Here is a 26,003-nt window from a genome sequence, read left to right on the forward strand (position 1 = left end):
TACCCTTGACTAGATGGACCTTTGTTGCCAAAGTAATGTCTCTGCTTTTTAATATGCTATCCACCCCTTGAAAAGTAGTGAAAGTGAAGTCGCTCAGTCGTGTCTGACTCTTTGCGACCCCATGGACTGTAGCCTGCCAGGCTCCTCTGTCCATGGGATAGTCCAGGCAATAGTACTGGAGTGGATTGCCATTTCCTTCTCCAGCAGATCTTCCCGACCCAGGGATCAAACCCAGGTCTCTGGAGTCAATTAGTTCCTTAATGACCTATAGTTCATTTTAGTGTGAAATGGAAATTAGAAACCACAGTCTGAATGCTAAATGTGCTCATTTCTACTGGATTCATCTTTTCAAAAGTCTGTGCTATACACAGAGTAAGATTATAAAATAAGACACATGCGTTTGTACTAATACTTCCAGTTTCAATGAAGGATTCTAACATTTTTATATAAGCATCTTTAATTTTAAACTTGTAATGGCTTTCCCTTATGTTGAAAATCTCTATTCCCTCTCATACTGAAATATCTGTTCTCTACATTATTAATCTAATTTTTTGCTTCCCCCTTACAATATACTCACAAATCTCACCATAAAAATACCAACAGCACTACCAGCAATATGATCAGTGAAAACAATCTAAGATTCCATTACAGTTCTTTACATTCTTAGACTATATCCTGTTAAGTGTGCCCAATCACTATGTTTTAAAGTCAGGTGGAATGTTCCTTTTTTAATGCTTTACCGCATCAAGTGGTGTGGTAGGCAAAACAGTGGCCTTCCTAAGGTATTTGTGTCCTAAAATCTAGAACCTATGAGTATGTTGTCTTACATGACAAAAGAGATGTTACAGGTGTGATTAAGTTAAGAGCCTGAGATGGGGAAGTTTCCTTGCCGCATCCAAGTGGGCCCAGTGTAATTACAAGGGTCCTTAACAGTGGAAGAAACAGAGCAGTATGCTGGAGTGATGTGATGTGAGAGGGAAATCAGCATATCCTTGCTGGCTTGCAGACAGAAAGGGATCAGCGACAATATGTGGTGGTGTTTCCCCGTAACTAAAATACCAATCTCTGATAACCAAAAGCTTGGAGGTGTTAAGACTCCTGCTTGTTGCAGTTACATGTAATTGCAGGTTTTGGTACAAGTAGTTCATATGTAATGCAAAATATACTAATCATGCTTATAATTCTGGGTTTTGGTACAAGGGAAGATGGATTGTTCATTAGAAGATGGCATCTGACTCTTCACTATTAGCATGGTTAATTGAACATTAAAAAAATTATTGATAGTTTTGACTGAATCAGTGGGAATGGAGTCTTCCCTTGAAATTTCATGTCTGACAATTGGAGAGATTTTTCCATTAGACTAACTTCAGGCTCCATACATAAGCAGCAGACACTTTCTCCCTCTATTCCTCAGGTATTTCCAGTGTGGGACATATTAGCATGCAGTGTAACCTCTGCATGATGGGGTCTGTGCCTTCGCTGAGTAAGTCAGAACCATGTGAAGTAGATGTCTAAGAAGCCATTCGTATCATGGGGTGGCTAGCAATAAGTCGTGGAAATTACCACGTATATATCCAATTAAGCCAAAAGTAAATGTCCCTGATACAACTTCCAATTAGCATGATCCTCAGTATGCGTGTAACCAGCCATTTGAACACTACTCAGTATGCAGTGAAGGAGAATTTGGAGTGAAAAGAGACACTGATCTTAAGCAATTGTGGTTAAAATACATTACTTTTGCACATTTTACAAAATCTTATTTCCATGTGAATCCATTGCTAAAACCTGTTCCAGGAATTTGGAAGCGATTTGTATTAGTTTCATACTGCTGCAGTAACAAATTACCACAAACTTGGTTGCTTAAACCAACACAAATTTATGATTTAATGGTTCTGGAGGTCAGAAGACTGAAATGGGTTACACTGGTTTACAATCAAGGTATCAGCTGGACTGTGTTTCTTTTGGAGGCTCTATGGCAGAATCTATTTCTTTGCTGCTTTTAGCTTCTAGAGGTGTTCTGTATTCTTGACTCCTGGTCCCCTTCTTCCATCTTCACAGCCAGTGACATAGCATTCAAGTTTTCCTTTTTGATTCTCATCATTCTGCCTCCTTTTTATGAGTCCATGTAGTTACGTTGTTGTTCGATTGGTAAGTCGTGTTGGACTCTTTCTGACTTCTGTGAACATTAGGCCCCAAGATAGCTATCTCAAGATCCCGCAAAGTTCATTTTGCCATGTAAGGTAACATAGACATAAATTCTGGGGATTAGGTCATGGATATCTTTGGAGGAGGGGAATTATTCAGCATATCACAGGATAAGTGAAGAGTCCTGGAACTAAGGAGGTTTTTTTTTTTTTTTTTTTTTTTCCATTTCACAGTAAATCTGCCTCTGTCCTTTAGTAAGATTTTAAAGTTTTCTTCATACAGATCCTGTAAGGTCCTTGTTAAATGTGTTTTAAATATTCTATATTTTATTGTTACAACTGTAAATAGCTCCCCCCTCCCCATTTCCATTTCTGGATGGTTTAAGGGGTATAGAGAAGTGTCACTAATTTTTATATGTTTCTACTTAAATGTGGTATTAAAAAGCCATACCACATTTTCTTATTAATTCTAGTGTTTTATTTTCACTAGAGTATCATGCTTTATAGATATATAATTACATTATCAGCAAAAGGATGGTCTTATCTTGTCTTTACCAGTTATTTAATTTTTTTTTCTTATTCACAGTCTTCACCTAATGCCCATATTTTGCTGAAATATATTCTAATTTAGTTTCAGATTATTATTAATTTTTCATACTAGTATGCCTCTTCTATTTCCTAAACTCTTATTTAGCACTTACATACAACTTCTTGTCAATTTGTCATTATCTAAATGAATAATTAAAAATTGTGTTGATTTTCAACCTGGGGCCAATTTTGCACCCCTAGGGAACATTTGGTAATGTCTGGTTTCATGACTAGGGAAGGGAGATGCTATTGGTATTTAGAGGGTAGAAGCCAGAGTTGTGCTGAGCATCCCACAATGTACAAGTCACCCTCTCACTCCTGAAATGAATAATGACCTGATACATATGCCCAAACTGAGAAACCTTGAGAGTATTATAAGGTTCATTGTTTACCTCTCTTCCTGTTTTCTTCATTTTCTGATACTTAAAGGTAGTTATTCTGTTGCATGTGGTGTTTGAATGATTGCTATCTTGATTTTTTACTTGGATGGTTGGCTTAGGTTGATGAAAGATTCTCTGGATTGTTATATATCTGCAAGTATTTTTATTATGCTTGGCAAGTGAATAATACAATTTTTCCATTGTCAATAACTTGCTTTTGAATGCTATCTTGGCTTGGTATAGGATTTTTGAATTGTATTCCCTCTCAGTATTGTGTCCATGTATTTTTTCTATTTTCCAGTGTTATTGATGCCAATCTGAGTTTTTTCCACTATAAATAATATTTAACTCTGAAGCTTGTTATATAGTTCTTTTTATCTGTGAGACTTGAAAATTTTACTAGGATATGAGGAGCCTGGTAGGCTGCAGTCCATGGGATTGCAAAGAGTCGGACACGACTGAGTGACTTCACTTTCACTTTTCACTGTCATGCATTGGAGAAGGAAATGGCAACCCACTCCAGTGTTCTTGCCTGGAGAATCCCAGGGACAGGGGAGCCTGGTGGGCTGCCGTCTATGGAGTCGCACAGAGTTGGCCACGACTGAAGCGAATTAGCAGCAGCAGCAGCAATATATAGTTTTTTCCTTCCTCCCTCCCTCTCTCCCTTCCTTCATCAGTGAACTCTTTCAGTTGTAGGCTTGATTTCTCTTCTTTATTCCAGAGTGAGTTTCCTTCTTTTATTTCATGAATTATTACCCCTCTTCTACTTTCCAGTTTCTTCTAGGGTTTTTGTTACTTACCTTTTAGGTGCTTTGGATCTGTTCCCCAGTGTTCTAAACTTTTCTCTCAAGACTTTTTTTTTTTTTTTGGTATTTTTTCCCTAAGTCAAACAATAAGCTCTTTCTGAATTTTTAAAAATAAATTGAAATATAATTTGCATACCGTGAAATGTACAGATTTTAAGTGTTCAGACTTGTAAGTTTTGACATAGGTATATATCCATGTAACCCACATCTTCTCAAGATACAGAACATTTTTATCATTCTAGAAACATCCCTCATGCCCCTTCCCAGATATTTCCAGTCCACCTCACTAGGGAAGCACCCTTCTGATTTCCTTCATCATTAATTAGTTTTGCCTGTATTAGAACGGAATGTAACTAGAATCATAGTGTCTGGCTTCTTCTACTGAGCAAGATGTGTTTTGAGGTTCACTTGTGGGTATTACATATATCAGTAGTTTGTTTCTTTTTATTGCTTAGTTGTGTTCTGTATGGATATATGACAATTTTTGTTACAGTTTCTCCTGATTTTGCATATTTAGTTTATTTCCATTTTTATATTGTTATAAAATTCCTGTGAACATCATTGTGAGAGAGTTTTGTGTACATGTTTTTATTTCTCTTGGGTAAATATGTAGAATTGTTAGGTCATAGGTAGGCACATATTTAACTTTATGAAAAACTGCCAGACCAATTTCCAAAGTAGTGGGAATATAAGATGGTACAGCCACTTTGGGAATTGCTTTGGTAACTTTATTGAAAATGAGTTGGTCATAGCAGCATGGCTCTGTTTCAGAATTTTCAGTATTTTGTTTCATTTACTTATCTTACTTGGGGCCAGTGCACTGGGATGACCCGGAGGGATGGTACTGGGAGGGAGGTGGGAGGGGGGTTCAGGATGGGGAACACGTGTACGCCTGTGGCGGATTCATGTTGATGTGTGGCAGAACGAATACAATATTGTAAAGTAATTAGCCTCCAATTAAAATCAATAAATTTAAATTAAAAGAATTTTTTAAAATAGTTTACATGAATTCTATACTGTTTTAATTACTGTAGCTCTATTAATAAGTCTTAAAGTCAGGAGTGTAAGTCCTCTAGCTTTATTCTTGTTCGAGATTGGTTGGCTCTTTTTAGTTCTTTACATTTCCACTTGAATTTTAGAATCAGCTTGTCAATTTCTGTAAAAAAGCCTCTTATGAATCTATGGATAAATATATGTTAATATAACAATCTTTAGTGTTTCAATCCATGATGATGGTATATGTCTCTATTTATTGGCCTCCTTTGATTTCTTTTTTTTTTAATTTATTTTTATTTATCTGGCTGCACTGGGTTTTTGTTGCAGCATGTGGGATCTTCGATCTTCATTGCATCTTGTGGGATCTTTAGTTTTGGCATGTGAGATCTAGCTCTCTGACCAGGAACTGAACCCAGGCCCCGTGCATTGGGGGAGTGGAGAATTGGCCACTGATCCACCAGTGAAATCCTGGCCTCCTTTAATTTCTATTAGATATGTTTTATAGTTTCAGAGTAGAAGTCTTCTGTAGATATTGTTAAATTTATCCTTACATACTTTTTCTGTTGTAAAGGTAATTGATTTTAAAATTACTCTAAGATTGGTTTTTATTTATGTAACATTGGTTTATAGCATTATATATTTCATGTGTATGATATATTTATACTTCTGTATTCCTTACAGCATGCTCGCTGTCAAAAGTTTATTTCCATCTATCACCATATAATTGATCTCCTTTACTCATTTCACTTTTTTCTTCCCTGTTCCCTCTCCTCTTCCTTTATAATCTGTTTGTCTTCTTTTCATGTCATATTGAACTTGCTAGGATCTTAGTACTGTATCAAAAGTAGTGCAAGTAGATAGCTTTGCTTTGTTCCTGATCTTGGGGAAAGAACATTCACTCTTTTACCATTAAATCTGATATCAGTAGTAGGCATTTTGTAGATGTTCTTTATCAGTCAGATGATGAAATTTTCCTCTTCTAGTTGGCTGAGACTTGAATTTTGCCAAATAATTTTCCTAGAGATACTGAGAATATCTGTCCTTTTTCTTTTTTATTCTGCCAAATTTTGCATTACATTCATTTAGTATTTATTCTTGAATATTAAACCAACCTTATGTCCCTGGAATAAACTCCAGGTAATAATCATGCTTTGTTATTTTTATTTTAGTTACAGGTTCAGTTTGCTAATATGTTTCCAGTGTATTTTTGTGTCTATTACCATAAATGATGTTAGTTTGTAGTTTTTTTTGTAATATTTTAAATGGCCATGAGGAGTCTTTAATAATGTTGTCCAACTACTTAGGAAAATATCATAGCAAACAGATGAAATAATAAAGAAAGCATGATTATAGTAGCTGCCCTTGCTTATTAGGAATATAGAGTCTTTTTTACTTTCTTGTATGTCTTAAAAACATTTATAGAGAGCAATGATTTATAACTTTTATAAAGGAATATAAAATTATTATTTTTGTAATACAGAATTATTATTATTTTTATTTTCTTGTAATGTTTTTATCTGATTTTGATACTGGAGGAATGCTAACCTTCTGAAACAACTTGAGAAGTACTCCTTTCTTCTCCGTTTTCTGAAAAAGTTTAAGATTGGTAGTTTTTCCTCCTCAAGTGTTTCATAGTATTTACCAATGAAGACATGTGGGCCTCGAATTATTTTTGTGGGAGGTTTTTAGTTATAAACTAAAAATTTAAAATGTATACAGGGCTATTCAGATTTTTCAATTGATTGTTGTGTCAGTTTTGGTAATTTGTTTCTTTCAGACTTTGTCCTCCTCAATTAAGTTGTCAAATTTGTTGTCATGAAGTTGTTTATGGTATCCTATTATCATCCTTTTAATGTCTGTAATATCCATAATAATGTACCTTCTTTAATTTCTGATATTGGTAATTTGTATTTCTTCTGTCTTGGCATTGATTTATCAATTTAATTAATTTTTCAAAAATCCAGCTTTTGATTTCATTGAATTTTTATGTTATTTTCCCATTTTCTATTTCATTACATTATTATGTACTCTTTTATACTTTGAATTTTATTTTCTGTCTACAGAATTCCTGGTTTAATTTTTTCCCAGCATGTCTAGCTCACATAGTTCTGACAAGAGTTATGAATTTCTTAACATGGTTCTTTTGTAAATAGTGTCTTTTTTTCTGTATGTTTTAAAGATTTTTTAAAAATTTGTTTTCAACAATTTGATTATGATGTACTTGGTAATTTTCTTTGTGTTTGTTTTGCTTTGTTTGTTTTCATTGACATTCTAGGACCTACCAGTTTATATCTTCCATCAGTTTTAGAAGAAAATTCAGGCATATCGCCTTAATTTTTTTCTCTCACTTTTATTCAACTCAAAATAACTTATAATTTTCCCATGACTCTTTTTTTATAAATTTATTTAGAAGTGTATTATTTAATTTCCAATATTTAAGAATTTCCTGTTTATCTTTCTTTTCCCCCTAGATTAATTCTGTTATGGTCAGAGGTGATCCTTTGTGTGATTTAGTTCTTTCTAACTTTGGCCACCTGAAGCAGAGAGTTGACTCATTTGAAAAGACCCTGATGCTGGGAAAGATTGAGGGCAGGGGGAGAAGGGGACGACAGAGGGTGAGATGGTTGGGTGGCATCACCAACACAGTGGTCATGGGTTTGGGCGGACTCTGGGAGTTGGTGATGCACAGGGAGGCCTGGTGTACTGCGGTTCATTGGGTTGCAATGAGTCGGACACAACTGAGTGACTGAACTAAACTGAACTGAATTTTTGAAGATTTGTTTTGTGGGCCAGGATATGGTCTGTCTTGGTAAATGTTACAGGAATTTTGAGTTGAGAATTCTATAAATGTCAATTAGAATAAAATCTTCTATATACTATTTTTCTTTCTACATTTTCAATTGATTGTTAAGAGGAGTTTGGCATCTTTATTATTTTGAATTTGCCTTTTTTCCCTTCAAATTCTATCAGTTTCTGCTTCATATATTTTAAAGTTCTGTTGTTGCTACATACTCATCTAGCATTTTTGTATCTTAGCAAATTGACACTTTTATCATTACACAGTATCCCTGTTTATCCTTGGTAATATTTCTTGTTCTGAATCCTACTTTATATGATATTAATATAGCCACTCTAGCTATCTTTGGGTTAACATTGTAAGCTGTTTTTTACCCCTTACTTTTAATCTACCTACCTGTTTATATTTAAAGTGATTTTTTTTTTTTTTTTTCTGATAGTACATAGCTGGGTCTTCTTTCTTCCCATCTGTCTTCTCTGGGAGTCACCTCAGTCTCTTTGTCCCTAAAGCAGTTCCTGTTCTTATTATTCTGGTCAGAAAGATGGAATTTATTTTGTAATTGTAGTCAAGAAGCTCACTTTCTTGAAGGTTGCTTGTTCCAGTTTTGATCACTTTTTATGATTTTCCTATTTTTTAAATTAAAAAAAATTTTGTTGCGGTAGAAGAGCATAACAGGAACATGTGGGGGAGTGGGTGAAGTACACTGCTGTGGGGCCAGGCTGGGGAGCAGAGGTAGAGCTGGGGGGCAGCAGTGGTGGGAAAAAAAGAAAAAACACGTAACAAATAAAATTTACCATCTTGATTACTTCGAAGTGAACAGGTTAGTAGTGTTAAATATATTCACACTGGTAGGTAACAAATCTCTCACCTTTTTCATCTTGGAAAATTGGAATTCTGTACCCATGAAACAACAACTCCCCATTTCTCCATCTCTCCATTTCTATTAATCTGACTACTCTAGGTAGGTCGTATGGGCTTCCCTGGTAGCTCATCTGGTAAAGAATCTGCCTGCAACGTAGGGGACCTTGGTTCCATTCCTAAGTTGGGAAGGTCCCCTCAAGACACAATAGGCTACCCATTTCAGTATTCATGGGCTTTCCTGGTGGCTCAGATGATAAAGAATCTGCCTGCAATGCGGGAGTCCTGGGTTCGATCCCTGGATTGAGAAGATCCCCTGGAGGAGGGCATGGCAACCCACTCCATTGTTCTTGCTTGGAGAATCCCCATGGACAGAGGAGCCTGGCGGGTTACAGCCCATGGGTTTGCAAAGAGTTGGACACACCTGAGCAACTAGGCACAGCACAGCATAGGTAGGTCATATAAGTGGAACCAAGCAGTATTTATCTCTCATAATAGGCTTGTTTAACTTAGCATAATGTCCTCAAATTTCATCCGTGTTGTATTGTGTGTCAGGATTTCCTCCTTTTCTAAGACTGAATAGTATTCCATTGTATGTAGTACCACATTTGTTTATCCGTTCATCCACTGATGGACATTTGGGTTGCTTCTACAACTTGGCTGTTGTGAGTACTGCTGCTGTGAACATAGCAATAAAATACTTACATTGATTTAAGTATAAGTTTAATTCTTTTGGATATATGATCAATATAAATACTTATATTGATATATGTGTATATATCTTATATAATACTTATATATAAAAACACACACATATAAATATATATATATAAATATATATATATAAACATATTAATCCAAAGTATTGGAGCTTCTGCTTCAGCAATAGTCCTTCCAATGAATATTCACTCCTCTATGGATTATCTCACAACTTCTGTTCATCTCAGTTTGCCTGAACTCTAGGCTCTGCCTTCTCAACTCAGTGGCACTGCTGGGCTCTGTTTTGATTTTATTTCCCTGTACCACAGGGATGCTACTGTGGGGGGCCAATTTGGTTGTCTCTCTTCTCTCAGGAATTATTGTCTTATACTACCATTGTCTGATGTCTGAAATTAGTTGTTTTATGTATTTTGTTTTTTTTTCTGTTTATGGCATAAGGGTAAGTCCCAGAGCAGTTATTCGTTTGTGGATTGAAGCTAAAGACTGTCTCTTTATATTTTGCTCTGGCTTTGAGATTATTTCTTCTTGGGCTTCTCACTTAATCTTTTGTAATGATCACCCTTTCTTTTAATTCAGCTACTGAATTTTAGAATCGGAAAAATCATGCTTAATTCTAAAGTCTTTTTGAATGCTATAATTGAATCTCATCTATTCCTTTTATTTTTATGTTAGTTATTTATCTTTAGTATTTCTATTTCATTAGCAACTTCTTTTTCTTAATTTTTTGTTTTTATTTGTTCATGAGGTATTTGAATCCCCTTAAATGTGTTGTTAATTAAAAAAAATTTATTCTTATTTACTCTCAGGGCTCACAACTTTTGAGATACTTAGAGTAGTATAGTAAACCCATGAAGAGAAGGAGGGCTAACAATGTTTTCCCTTGTGGGTTATTGATGTATTAACTGGTAATCTGTCAGGCTTTTGTCATGCCAAGATAAAGTCCAGAATTTTTGGCATGATATTTAGTGTCGTTGTCATTTTATTAACTCCTCTTGTCATCTTCACAAATACAAAGATGACATCCTGTGTTCAAGGCATTCTGTTTGGGATTCCACATGCAAATTATTTTCTTAAGCAGCACTACTTTTTTAACTACTGTTGCTTCCACCTGGTATTCTTTTCTCTGCTCTTGTCCTCTCAGTATATTCTCTCTTATTAATGCATTGAAATTCAGCTGAGTAGGACTTTCATCCCAAGAAGAGTGAGGCATGCCTGAGTGGTTGATCACATTGATGAGACAGGATCAGAAAGAACACACACTGGGAAGGTAGTTCTGAAGTAGAAAGTTAAGTAGTGTCCATACTATATATATGTGTTCTATTAATCATGCTCAAAAGACAAACGTAGGCTCTGTGATATAAGTCTCATCATATTTCCAGATAAATACTAGTGAGAAATGAAGAAAAGACCGGCGCCTCTTTCCCAATATTTCTGAGAGGTCAAATGTTTCATCTCATAGGCCAAGGCAGGAACATGGAAGAGAAAGAGAAAGTGGTTATTTCTGTAGTCCTGGTTCCCTACCTCAATACAATTTAGAATTTTGATACTTGAATTAGTATTTTGTCTATACTCTTAAGTCTTGTCATCATTCTGGAAACTTGAGTATCAATGACCCACCACAATGTTCTCAAGTTCAGTGATGTTTTATGCCCTTCAGATCCAAAAGCATTTCCTCTGGTCATATATGAAAACTGAACTGTCCATATCTGAAATCTTAAACGTCCAGTCTTATTCTTTTACAGTAATTTCCTGTTTTATTAGTTCTCTACATTTTTATGCTTCTTTGTTTCTTGTTGATACTTAAGAATCTTTGACGCTCCATCTTCTTGCAAAGTATTAACACCCTTCTAATATTATTATCTAGCCTAGGCATATGGTATATTAGGGTATACAAATTCAGCTCTCTTGCCAATACTTTCACCTCTCTTGCTATTTGTCATTTCACCGTATCCAGTCTTCACAACCTCAAATCAGAAACATTCCAACAACCTGTCTTCTCTGTTCCAACAAAAGGTATTCTGGAAAAAATAACAGCTATGAATTTTGGTATTGAAAATAGTAGAATAGTGCATGATGTTGTTAATAATATCACACACTTATTTTTGTTTATTACTGTAAATCCAACCAATTCTTTAGTGAAACCCAAGTTTTCATGGTACTATGTCAAGACAAAAGTTGCTCCCAAAATTCATGTAGTGAATAGCTTATGAAGTACTGAAAATATTGTCAAAAAGAGTGTTTTAGAACTGTATCACAGCATACAATCAACAATATCCTATGTAAATTTGTCTCTGAAAGATGGTCAAAGGGGGTCAGCATAATATGACCAAGACACATTATGGTATTAGTCAGTTTACCTAATTTAACCCATGGAACAATCTTTTTTTGTTTTTCTTTATCATTCCACATTTGGGGTTGACCCTGGAGGAGGAAATGGCAACTTATTCCAGTATTCTTGTCTGGAGAATTCCATAAACAACGGAGCATGGTGGGCTACAGTCCATGGGGTCACAAAGAGTCAGACATGACTAAGCGCCCACACACACACACACACACACACACACACACACACACACATGCATACATTCTTGGTTGCAAATGAAAAAAGCAACTCTAATTTAGATGCAAAAAAAATTGTTGGAAAGATATCAAGTAGAATTAATAAAAATTTGGATAACAAAGCTTGAAAAAAAGGGTGGGAATCAAGAAAGGCAGGACCCAGAAAAGACCCTGTCACAGGAGTAATCTGCTAAGGAAAATTATGTTGCTGCACTTAAGTAGACTCTCGCCCCCATTCCGTGATTCTCATTTATGCTGCCGCCACTGTGGCAAAAAATCTGATTGTCTCTGCATCTTTGCTTCCCTTTGTGATGATGTCATGTCAAAGTCCCAGGGTAACAGATTGTCCATTCAGTCAAGCCTAAATACCATGTATACTTCTAGCTTCTAGAGAGTACTCTTTGGTGTTTGCAGGGGCAAGCAAGACCCTGTCTCTTGGGATTTCCCCAATATAAGATAGGCATTTATATGTTAAGCTGACAGAAATAGCAAATGTCCACTCTGTCTTTCAAGCAGTCCTCCTTAAATATTGTTTATCTTGGCCAAGATTTTGATCGGTATTGGACAGCATGAGTTCAAGATTGTATTTGCTGACAACTACCTGGAGTGCTGCTAGTCTATGTTGCCAATTAAATAAAGACCCATATGCTTTAACAGACAGTTGAATTGGGAGTAGGATTGATATCCTCTTGTGAAATTTGAGTTGCCTAATATAGACGCTCGGCTGACTAGAAGGCCACCCCCGGTGCAAAGCAAGCTGTGGGAGTACTCAGAGGCATGGCCAAGAATCCACTTTTAAAAATGATTATGATTTTCTCCAGTGTAGAGACAAAGGGAACATTCATGCCCCATGTAGCAAAACCACAATAATATAAGCCTGGAAATTTTTGAGAAATTATAGCCAATGCCATATTTTATCCATAAAAATAAATTCAGTAAGGTCCTATAGAAGAGAATGCCTGCCTTTGGAAAATTGCTACTGAATATTGCTATTGTATGGTACATTTTTTTTTACCAAAGAAGATATTTGAGAAATGGATTTGAGGATAACTTAAAAAGGAAACTTCCATGGCATTTTTAATTTTGAAAAATGTGGATATAAAAAAATCTTATGTTAAAATTTAATTTGAAGAGATAATGTGGTCATATGGTTCAAAAATGGTATGGAGTATGAAATCTTCTACCTCATTTCTCCAGTGATCTCTCGCCATCATTTTTAACCACTTAAATTGGTTTTTGTATTTCATTTCAGAGTTACTTATATACAAATATAATCAGTATGTGTGTGTAGTCTTGTTTACCTTCTTTAAAAAACACAAGTAATACACTATATTCACTTTCTTGTACTAAAAAAATAGTAGACATTGAAATCTTTCCACAGAAGTAAGTAGAAAGCTTTCTCATTCTTTCTCTTTTAGGTGAGATTCCATTATGTAGATGTACCATACTTTTTAAAAACTAGTTCTTTACTGAAGGAGATTTGAGTTGTTCCCTATCTTTTGCTATTACATCAATGCTGTAATGTCAACTTGTACATAAATTATTTTACACATGTCTTAAGTTTATATGTAGGCTGTATACCCAGAAGTGGAATTGTTGGGTCAAAGGTATTTGTATTTGTAATTCTGATAAATATTGCTAAATTATACTCTTAAATTATATTGCTAAATTAAATTTGTTCTTCTACCATTGTTACCTGAGGTTATCTGTTTTCCTGCAGACTCTCTAATAATGGTTTTATTACAGTCTTGGAATTTTTAAAAAATCTGATAGTGCAAATGGTATCTGAGCACAGTTTTAGTTTATTTAATAGGTTCATTTTGCTTTGAGTGAGGTTGAGAATCTTCTCCTGTGTTTGAAAACGATTTGCATTTCTTTTCCTGGGACTTAATTGATACTATCTTTTGCTCTTTTTGCTATTTGGTATGTTTGTTTTTTCAGTTTCAAAGAGTTGGATGCAACTGAGCGACTAAACACAATACATAATTGCCTAATGACTTTACCTATTTTTTTTTTGGTACTACTTGGAAGACTGACTTTTTATTTTAATTTCTCCTGTGGCTTCTGGATTTTGAGTCATTTTACTAGTATGGCTTGTGGATTTAAAATCATGGTCAATTTTATTTATTTTAATTGAAATATAGTTGAAATATAATATTAAATATATTTGAATATATTTTGAAATGTAAATTGAAATATAGTCATATTAATTTCAGATATACTACATGGTGACTTGACATTTGTGTACATTATGAAATGATCACCATATATCTAATTAGCCATATGTTCCCATGCAGTTTTTACAATGTAATTAACCATATTGGGCTTCCCTTGTGGCTCAGCTGGTAAAGAATCTGTTTGCAATGTGGGAGACCTGGGTTTGATCCCTGGATTGGGAAGATCCCCTGGAGAAGGGAAAGGCTACCCACTCCAGTATTCTGGCCTGGAAAATTCCATGGAATGTGTAGTCCATGGGGTCACAAAGAGTTGGACACGACTGAGTGACTTTCACTTCACTAACCATATTCATTACACTGTTTTATCCCCATGGCTTATTTATTTTGTGTTGAAATCTGTTAATCTCCTTCACCTATTTTACCCTACTTCCACCCCTCTCCTCTCTGGCAGAAACCCCTGTGTTCTCTGTATCTAGTAATCTGTTTTCATTTCTTATTTTAGATTCCACGTGTAAGTAAGATTACATGGTATTTGACTTAATTTCACTTAGCATAGTACCCTCTAGATCCATCCATGTTGTCATAAATGATAAGATTTCATTTTTTAATGGCTAATACTTGATTGTGTATATACACTACATCTTCTTTATCCATTCTTCTGTTGATGGACACTTGGGTTGCTTCACTATCTTTGCTATTGTAAACAATGCTGCAGTGAACATTGAGGTGCATATACCTTTTTGAAATAATGTTTTATTTTCTTTAGTAAATACCCACACCCCCCCCCATGAAATTACTGGATCATGTGGCACTTTCATTTTAATTTTTTGAGGGAACTTCATAATGTTCTCTGAGTAGCTGCACCAATTTATAGTTCCATGAAGAGTGCATGAGGAGTTCCTTTTCTCCACATTGTTGCCTACTTTTGTTGTTGTCTCTTTGCCATTCTGACAGATTCGAGGTTGTGGTTTTGATGTGTGTTTACCTGATGATTAGTGATATTGAGCATCTTTTAATGTCTGCTCGCCATCTGTATATCTTTCGAAAAATGTGTCTTCAGGTCCTCTGCCCATCTTTTAATTGAATTGTTTGTTTTTTAGGTTAAGTTGTATGAATTCTTTATATATTTTGAATATTAACCCATTATTGGATATACTGTTTGTAAATACCTTTTCCTGTTCAGTAGGCTGCCTTTTTAGTTTGTTGATAATTTTCTTCCCCGTGCACAGCCTTTTTAGATTGATGTAGTCCCACTTGTTTATTTTTGCTTTTGTTTCCCTTAACTGGGGAGACAGATCTAAAACAAATATTGCTAAAACCAGTGTCAAAGAATATATGCCCTGTGTTTTCTTCTAGGATTTTTATGGCTTTAGGACTTACACTTAAGTTTTTAATCTGTTTTGAATTCATTTTTGTATATGGCATGAGAAAGTAGTACCGTTGATCCCTTTGCATGTAGCTGTCCAGTTTTTCCAGCACCATTTATTGAAGAGATGGTTTTTTTCTTGTTGCATTGTCTTGCCTCCTTTTTCATGGATTAGTTGCCCATTAGTGAACCTCATAAGTATGAGTTCATTTCTGGGCTCTCTATTCTGCTCCGTTGATCTATGTGTTTGTGTTTGTGTTAGTACCATACTGTTATAATTACTGTTGCTTTGTAGTATAGTTTGAAATCAAGGTTCCTGATCCCTCCAGCTTTGTTCTTTCTCAAGATTGCTTTGACTATTCAGGGTCTTTTGTATTCCCATACATATTTTGCAGTTATTTGTCCTAGTACTCTGAAAAAAATGCTTTTGGTATTTTGGTAGGGATTGCATTGAATCATTAGATTACTTTGGGTTATATGATTGTTTTAATGATATTAATTCTTCTAAATGAGCATGATATATCTTTCCACTTATTTCTGTTGTTTTCAATTTTTTTCATCAGTGTCATAGTTTTCAGAGTACAATTCTTTTAACTTTTTGATTAGATGTATTCCTAGGTATTTTATTCTTTTCAATGTAACTGTAAATGAGATTTTCGCCTGCAATGCAGGAGACCTGGGTTCGATCCCTGGGTTGAGAAGATCCCCTGGAGAAGGGAAAGGCCACCCACTCCAGTATTCTGGCCTGGAGAATTCCATGGACTGTACAGTCCATGGGTTGCTTTGTTTCTTAATTTCTCTTTCTCAGAGTTTGTTATTAATGAATAGAAATGCAACAGATTTATAAATATTAGTTTTGTATCTTGCAACTTTACTGAATTCAGTTGTTAGAACTAATAGTTTTCTGCTGAAGACTTTCGTGTTTCTGTATATAGTATCATGTCATCTACGTATGGTGACTGTTTTGTTACTTCCTTTCCAGCTCTGGTTTCATTTTATTTTTTTTGTCCTTGTCTGATTGCTGTTGACTAAGAGTGGTGAAAGTGGCATCCTTGTCTTGCTCCTGATCTCAGAGAAAATGCTGTCATCTTTTTACCATTGAGTATGATGTTGGTTGTGGGTTTGTCATCATGACCTTTAGTATACTGAGTTATGCTCCTTCTATATCCACTTTGTTGAGAGTTTTCATAAATGGATGTTGAATTTTTCAAATCATCTTTGAATATTTGTTCTCTAAAACTTTTGCTATTTTAGTTTTTTTCTTTGACCTGACAAAGAAAAAAGTTATTGTGCAGAGAGTTAAAAATTTTCCAGGGGAAAGAGTCTATTTTCTGATTTGTTAATTTCCAATGGTATTACATAGTGATCAGACTATTGCCTGTTTATTTTCTGTTTTATGGAATTTGTAGACAGAATGTAAAAGCGTTTATGACAATCCAGATATCCTCTGTAAAGCTAGACATTAGCTATATTTTCTCTCTAAACTGTGGCAGCTCAAGGTATTTTCTTTATTTCTTATTGAAGCTCCTGAAATGAATTGTATATGCTTCTTTAATAATCATTCACTCATGAAACACCACAATCTGGCTTTCAGGTTTAATCACAGTTTTGAAAGGATTCTTATTTTGATTACTAATAATTCTGGCTTATGATTTTCAATTAATATCGTATATGATCTCTCTGTAGCATATTGACAATGCTGACCACTGTGTCCTGTGTTAGTTTTCATGATGCTTGGTAGTGGTTTAGTTGCTAAATCTTGTCCGACTCTTGCAACCCCATGGACTGTATGTAGCCCACCAAGCTCCTCTGTCCATGGGATTCTCTAGGCAAGAATACTGGAGTGGGTTGCCATTTCCTTCTCCAGGGCATCTTTCCTACCCAGGAATCAAACCCAGATCTCCTGCCCTGCAGGCAGATTAATCTTTACTTTCTTCTCACCACTCTGACTTCTGAATTTTTTTTGATGATTTCTCTTTTCTTTGTTCGTGCTCCTTAGGAATAAAAAATGATATATATTTGACTGTCTTCTTTTTGTAATCTTCTTGGGAAGTCTGATCTATTCCTGTGGCTTTAGTTTACATCTTAAAATAGCTCAAGACCTTCGATCTTCACAAATTTAGTAAAAATCTACAGTTTTAGCATAGCATACAGAATTTTAAATATCTAGCCTTTCCTTCTTTTCATTGCTTTTGGAAAATTATATATGCTCACTGTAAATAATTTTAAGACTATGGGAAGGTACACAAATTAAAAAATAGCCCAAATTCCACTATTCAGAAAATATCATCATTAGCATTAGGCAAATATTATTCTAGATAGCTTTCTTTATTCAGAACTTGTGCAGATATCTTTTCTTCTAAATGCAAAGCTATATATACATGTATATATACACTTCCATACAAATATATGTACATATAAGCAGAAGTGTAGGTAAAAAGAAATAATGTAAGATGGTAGATATAAAAATTATTTAATGAAAGTGGATCATTTTGAATTAATAGATTCTATTTTTAAAAATGGTTAAATTTTATTTTATTTGCATTTATTAGAAGTAAAAGAGATTGAACTTAAAGTTAAGCCATTTTAAACTTCAAATAAATGCCTCTTTATCACAGGATTTATTTCTTTTAAGATTCTCTTATGATTAAAAAGTATTGTGAAAAAACTAAAAAGTTGGATAATTTTGTTTTGTTAAATGAATGTTTTAATTTTATGTGGAGCTGACATTCTACTATGAAGAGTGAGAATAACAGGTCTATTACATCCTTGTGACTTGCCACCCTCCAACTTTTATGTTATATCATCATTGCTACATTGTCTATGTTTATAATATCCATAATCTGTTAACCAAATCTGCAGTTATTCTGCTGTTCTTTATTAGTTCTGTATATAAATGACTTCATTGTTTACCACAAGCCTTGTCTATTTTATATTTTTATGTTTTGTTTGGTTAATCTCTTAAGTGACTGATTAGCAAGATAGTGTTATAGCTTTTGTACTATCTGTGTTCTTTAGTATTTGAAGATGCCTGTTATCTTTGTATTTGTTTTTTCTTAAATTAATTAATTTATTTTAATTGGAGGCTAATCACTTTACAATATTGTGGTGGTTTTTGCCATACATCGACATGAATCAGCCTTAGGTGCCCATGTGTTCCCCATTGAGAAGCCCCCCTCCCACCTCCCTCCCCATCCCATCCCCAGGGTCATCCCAGTGCACCAGCCCTGAGCACCCTGTCTCATGCATTGAACCTGGTCTGGTGATCCACTTCACATATGATAATATACACGTTTCAATGCTATCCTCTCAAATCATCCCACCCTTGCCTTCTCCCACAGAGTCCTAAAGACTTTCTTTACATCTGTGTCTCTCTTGCTGTCTCGCATTTAGGGTCATCATTACCATCTTTCTAAATTCCATATATATGCATTAATATACTGTATTGGTGTTTTTCTTTCTGGCTTACTTTGCTCTGTATAATAGGCTCCAGTTTCATCCACCTCATTAGAACTGATTCAAATGCATTCTTTTTAATAGCTGAGTAATATTCCATTGTGTATATGTACCACAGCTTTCTTATCCATTCATCTGCTGATGGACATCTAGGTTGCTTCCATGTCCTGGCTATTGTAAACAGTGCCGCGATGAACATTGGGGTACACATGTCTCTTTCAATTCTGGTTTCCTCAGTGTGTATGCCCAGCAGTGGGATTGCTAGGTTGTATGGCAGTTCTATTTCTAGTTTTTGAAGGAATCTCTACACTGTTCGCCATAGTTGCTGTACTAGTTTGCATTCCCACCAACAGTGTAAGAGGGTTCCTTTTTATCTGCACCCTCTCCAGCATTTATTGTTTGTAGATTTTTTGATAGCAGCCTTTCTGACTGGCATGAGATGGTACCTCATTGTGGTTTTGATTTGCATTTCTCTGATAATGAATGATGTTGAGCATCTTTTCATGTGTCTGTTAGCCATCTGTATGTCTTTGGAGAAATGTCTGTTTAGTTCTTTGGCCCAGTTTTTGATTGGGTCATTCATCTTTCAATATCTTTCTGATATTGAGCTGCATGAGCTGCTTGTATATTTTTGAGATTAACTGTCAGTTGCTACATTTGCTATTATTTTCTCCTATTCTGACTGAAGGCTGTCTTTTCACCTTGCTTATAGTTTCCTTCATTGTGCAAAAGCTTTTAAGTTTGGTTAGGTCCCATTTGTTTATTTTTGCATTTATTGCCAATATTCTGGGAGGTGGGTCATAGAGGATCCTGCTGTGATTTATGTCAGAGAGTGTTTTACCTATGTTTTCCTCTGGAGTTTTATAGTTTCTGGTCTTACGTTTAGATCTTTAATCCATTTTGAGTTTATTTTTATGTATAGTGTTAGAAAGTGTTCTAGTTTCATTCTTTTATGGATGGTTGACCAGTTTTCCAAGCATCATTTGTTAAAAGAGATTGTCTTTTATCCATTGTATATTCTTGCCTCATTTGTCAAAGATAAGGAGTCCATAGGTGCGTGGATTTATCTCTGGGCTTTCTATTTTTTTCCATTGATCTATATTTCTATCCTTGTGCCAGTACCGTACTGTCTTGATGACTGCAACTTTATAGTATAGTCTGAAGTCAGGCAGGTTGATTCCTCCAGTTCCATTCTTCTTTCTCAATATTGCTTTGGCTATTCGAGGTTTTTTGTATTTCCATACAAATTGTGAAATTATTTGTTCTAGTTCTGTGAAAAATACCATTGGTAGCTTGATAGGGATTACATTGAATCTATAGATTGCTTTGGGCAGTATAGTCATTTTCACTATATTGATTCTTCTGATCCATGAACATGATATATTTCTGCATGTATTTGTGTCCTTTTTGATTTCTTTCTCAAGTGTTTTATAGTTTTCTGTATATAGGTCTTTTGTTTCTTTAATTAGATTTACTCCTAAGTATTTTATTCTTTTCATTGTAATGGCAAATGGAATTGTTTCCTTAATTTCTCTTTCTGTTTTCTCATTGTTAGTGTATAGGAATGCAAGGGATTTCTGAGTGTTAATTTTATATCCTGCAACTTTACTATATTCATTGATTAGCTCTAGTAATTTTCTGGTGGAGTCTTTAGGGTTTTCTATGTAGAGGATCATGTCATCTGCAAGCAGTGAGAGTTTTACTTCTTCTCCAATCTGGATTCCTTTTATTTCTTTTTCTGCTCTGATTGCTGTGGCCAAAACTAAGTTGAATAGTAGTGGTGAGAGTGGGCATCCTTGTCTTGTTCCTGACTTTAGGGGAACTGCTTTCAATTTTTCACCGTTGAGGATAATGTTTGCTGTGGGTTTATCATATGTGGCTTTTATTATGTTGAGGTATGTTCCTTCTATTTCTGCTTTCTTGAGGGTTTTTTTTAAATCATAAATGGATGTTGAATTTTGTCAAAGGCTTTATCTGCATCTATTGAGAGAATCATATGGTTTTTATCTTTCAGTTTGTTAATGTGGTGAATTACATTGATTGATTTGTGAATATTGAAGAATCCTTGCATCCCTGGGATAAAGCCCACTTGGTCATGTTGTATGATCTTTTTAATATGTTGTTGGATTTTGTTTGCTAGAATTTTGTTAAGGATTTTTGCATCTATGTTCATCAGTGATATTGGCCTGTAGTTTTCTTTTTTTGTGGCGTCTTTGTCAGGTTTTGGTATTAGGGTGATGGTGGCCTCATAGAATGAGTTTGGAAGTTTGCCTTCCTCTGCAGTTTTCTGGAAGAGTTTGAGTAGGTTAGGTGTTAGCTCTTCTCTAAATTTTTGGTAGAATTCAGCTGTGAAGCCATCTGGTCCTGGGCTTTTGTTTGCTGGAAGATTCCTGATTACACTTTTGATTTCTGTGCTTGTGATGGGCCTGTTAAGATTTTCTGTTTCTTCCTGGTTCAGTTTTGGAAAGTTATACTTTTCTAAGAATTTGTCCATTTCTTCCAAGTTGTCCATTTTATTGGCATATAGTTGCTGATAGTAGTCTCTTATGATCCTTTGTATTTCTGTGTTGTCTGTTGTGATTTCTCCACTTTCATTTGTAATTTTGTTGATTTGATCCTTCTCCCTATTTTTCTTGATGATTCTGGCTAATGGTTTGCCTATTTTATTTATCTTTTTAAAGCTTTGTTGATTTTTGCTATGGTCTCCTTTGATTCGTTTGCATTTATTTCTGTCCTCATTTTTATGATTTCTTTCCTTCTACTAACCCTAGGGTTCTTCATTTCTTCTCTTTCTAGTTGCTTTAGGTGTAGAGTTATGCTGTTTATTTGATTTTTCTCCTGTTTATTGAGGTAGGCTTGTATTTCTGTGAACCTTACCCTTAGCACTGCTTTTACTGAGTCCTGTAGGTTTTGGTTTGTTGTGTTTTCATTTGAATGTCATGTTGACTCTTGTATTGGTCAAAGTTCATAGTTACTGGCAATGGAATCCACTTTATTAAGTTTAAATAGGAAGGAATTATTAAGCTCACAAAATTAGTGGGAGAGCAGAAATAGTAGGCTGTAGGTTGAGCTTTGTTGTAGGTTGAGTTCTCAGGAAGCGGGCAGAGTTTTGAATATAAAATGTTTATTAGGGGTTAACACTTGTGAGTTAACCCCTGTGACTCTGGGAGTTGGTGCTAGACAGGGAGGCCTGGTGTGCTGCAGTCCATGGGGTCGCAAAGAGTTGGACATGACTGAGCGACTGAACTGAACTGGATACCTGTGAAAGTAAAGGGGAGGGAGTAGGATTGTGCGGAGGAAGAAGTCCACCTGCTCATGGAGATCAAATAAAGTCTTATCCCATGTGGAGGCCTATATTGTCAATAATTCACCCATAGTACTGTTCAGATTTACTTTCCCATATGTTTGGGAAGTAGCTCCATCAAGATTCTGATGGTTCTTTCTTCCTGAGGAGAAACTTAGAAAAGGGAGATTAGGAGGACAAGCCACAGTATCTGTCACTATAGTGGGACTCTGTGATACGAATGATGCTCATTGTTTTTTTCCTCCATTATCCAGCTTAGATTTCTCTACTCTCACTGGCTACTCTATTGGCCTCGAGGACTCATTTAGTGTTGTGAGCCAGCCTCTACTTAGGTCAAGGTTGCTGTAACTGTGTATTTATAGTCAAAGTCTGGCAAGAGAGTATTAAGAGGGGCCCACTCATGTTCTGTGCTCCACTCATGTTCCTCCCTACCCCAATGTGTGACAGTAGTCCTGCCTCCTTCTGATGACCAGGGTCATTACCCCTTCCAAGATGATTTTTCTTCTTGCCTACTGGAATAATGATTCCAAAGTTGCCTAGGTTACATCCATAGCTTATAATACAGTGGGATTCTTGCTGTATCACTTGGTAAAAGCGTGCCTGCTTTGAGGATCAGGACCTCTAACTCTAGATTCCAAAAGCTGCAGTGATGGGAAGCACAAAGTCCTCCCATGGGGCATTAGTAGTAATGGTAAATAGAGCCACACTTGCTTCTACCTTTTAGTTGCCAGGCCATATACTTTTTTCTTTTGGGGACATTGTTATGTATATTGTTCTGTATAATGGTCTTTGATCTATTAATAGTCAAGTATTGTATCTGAAGCATGATACTCTATTCATGAAGAGTACTCTCTCTGAGATGTTCTAGTTGTGCTTCTCCAGAGAGCTGAATGGTAGTTAATCAGGTGGATAATCCCTCCATTCTCTTAGTGATATATTCTATTAGAAGACTATCAAAGAGTGCCATCTTTGTTCCAGTTCTTACAGTGAAGTAAAATGCTTTTTTTTCTTTTTTCAAATTTTGCTTAGAGGGTACTATTCACTGCAGAAATCACTCATAATTAAGAAAGGTGAGTTTGGAAACTTGTAATGAGACTACCCTTTTCCTTTGAACAATGAAGTTTTTCTGAATTCTTTGTGCCTCTCTTATTTCTTCCTTCAAGTTATCTTCCTGCTCCTCCAAGAATGGCTTAATAATAAGATTTTGGGTAGTGGGGATTAGAATGAGGCAATTTATGTCAGCTAGAACTTCAGCCAGTATTCAGAAATGTTCCAGCATGTCCTATGAACTGGATCAGAGGCGCACCAGAAGTCATTTTGCTTTTAAAATTTTTTCCTGGAGAAAGGAGTATTTTTGAGTTAGTGCAAAGCTGGCATGTGGATGCAATAGTGTATTGTCTGTTTCCAGCATTAGTTCCATGTCTTGGCTCAGTGGACTCATCCAGTTCTGGGGAGAGAAAGGCTTCATGTAGTAATTGAAGAAGTTTTCACGAGACTCTTTGGGTTTATGGGCACAAGTAGCATTACTTGGGCTTGAGGGTCCCACATGGCAGAGTGGGAACAAGGTTATCTCTGACAACTTAGAAATTGGTGCTCTAGAATCATTGGATAGTAGCACCTTTGACAGACACAGCAGTCATTTCATGGTGGCTACCATCAATATAGCAAAACCTGGAAATCCTTAAAGTACATTTAAGGCAGCGAATACTTTGGGTGGAATGGGAGAGAAAGAATGACAAACATTCTAAAGTAACTGTATTTGAAAAACTGATTAATATTCACATTTGAAACATTCCTTGTTGGAGAGTGCCTTAAAAGTTTAATGTTGTCCTGTGTTAGTCACTCAGTTGTGTCTGACTCTTTGTGACCCCATGGACTGTAGTCTGCCAGGCTCCTCTGTCCATGGGCATTCTCCAGGCAAGAATACTGGAGTGGGTTGCCATTTCCTTCTCCAGAGAATCTTCCCAATCCAGGGATTGAACACATGTCTCCTGCATTGCAGGCAGATTCTTTACCATCTGAGCCACCAGGGAAGCCCAGTGTTGTCATATTAAGGGATTATTAGGAGCTAATATGGGAGAAGGCGATGACACCCCAGTACTCTTGCCTGGAAAATCCCATGGATGGAGGAACCTGGTGGGCTGCCATCTATGGGGTTGCACAGAGTTGGACACGACTGAAGTGAGTTAGCAGCAGCAGCAGGAGCTAATATATTTGTGATGAGAAAAACCAACATGGACACCAAAATTACTTTGTAGTAGTATTAGAAGGCTTGCGTTTAGATCATAGGTAAAATGCTGAAAATAGTTTTAAAAAAACATGGAAATGGAGATATATAAAACTTTTTAAAGTCATAGAAAATATATGTTTAGACTCTCTGACATTATTATGCTTGTTTCTGTAGCCTCAATCTGGCATAATATCCAAAATATAGTAAATATTTAATAGCTACAAGGGAACAAATCCCTTCATGATTCTCTTTATTAACATTGACTATTAATTTTATTGGGCAACTACTTATTTTTTGTCAGATTATTTTGGACTTTCAGTTTATTGGGAGCTTTCTAATGTTTCTTCTTGCCACTATTTAGACATAGTAGGTTTTTATCCCCCCAAACAGAAGTACTTTAGAGAATCATTCTCCTTTTCGCCTTCTCCAACTTCTTTTACAATTCAGTTTAAATTGTTACCATTTGGGACTGAAAGTCAGTAGCCAGGTTATGTCTCTAAACTCCTAGCCCAGTGGTCTTTGCAGTAGGCTATGCTACAAATCAATTCTATGGGATTGGATCTGTCCCATCACCTTAAATATAAGTATTTGTGGATAGGAGTATGCAAATTAATTATGCCTGTAAAATCAATATTGTATAATAATTATATACATGTAACATATTGTCCTGAGCATGCAGAGTTGATACTGCTCACCTTGTGTCAATAGTAGGACATATCTGTGAATGAACTGCTTTTTCAAATATGGTGTGTTACTCTTTAGTAGTCTATACACCTTGGTCACCTTTTCTGATGTTGATGAAATGGTGGGCCTTTTATCCATCATTGAGATATAGTCTATAACCCTAAAGCAAAATTTGACCTTTTTCCCCAGCTAATTGGTTATTATAGCACTTGAACCCACATCCTTATCTTAATTAGCATAATGTTTCTCAGTTAAGTGGCTTAGATATTTGATCCTAAAATATCATTTCAGGAAAAGATAAAACTTTGGAGATATGAAAATGTCTGTGAACATGAGGCTATTAGAATGTTGTATATGTGTCCAGTATGTCTAAGAGTTAAAGCAAAACATAGCAATCATTTATTTGGAGGAGTTGAGGTACAGAGTTTATCAGTGTCATCCCACTGATGGCATGAGAAGAAAGGTCTTATGCAGTCAGCTGGCTGGAACTAAAGGCCACATCACCATGATGAGAAAATTTGCTGAAAATGATGATGTGTGAGATGAAATGATCATTTCCTTTTTGACAATTATGAAGTTAGGGTAGATAGTGTGGGAGGTGTAAGGGTTACAAAGAGGATTAGGTGTAAGAATAATAAGGCAGAGTGGGAGGATAGCTTTTAGTGCAGATGGTAATGTAATATAGTGTGGCTATATTGTAGGGTACATTAAAACTAGCTAAACAGACAATTATAAAGCTGATGGAAATGAACATTTTTCAAGTTATCTTTATAAAGAGTGAATATTACCCTTTTATCAAAATTAGGAATTGTTAACTCATTTATGAAATAAAATACATTTTGACTATATTAACAAAATGAGTGGATATCATTTTTGTAGAAACCTAAGTGAAATGATTATACCTGTTTTGAGCAAATCTGTATCAATAGTAGAGGCCT

Source organism: Capra hircus, chromosome 2 (assembly GCF_001704415.2).
Source record: "Capra hircus breed San Clemente chromosome 2, ASM170441v1, whole genome shotgun sequence".
Taxonomy (NCBI): Eukaryota; Metazoa; Chordata; class Mammalia; order Artiodactyla; family Bovidae; genus Capra; species Capra hircus.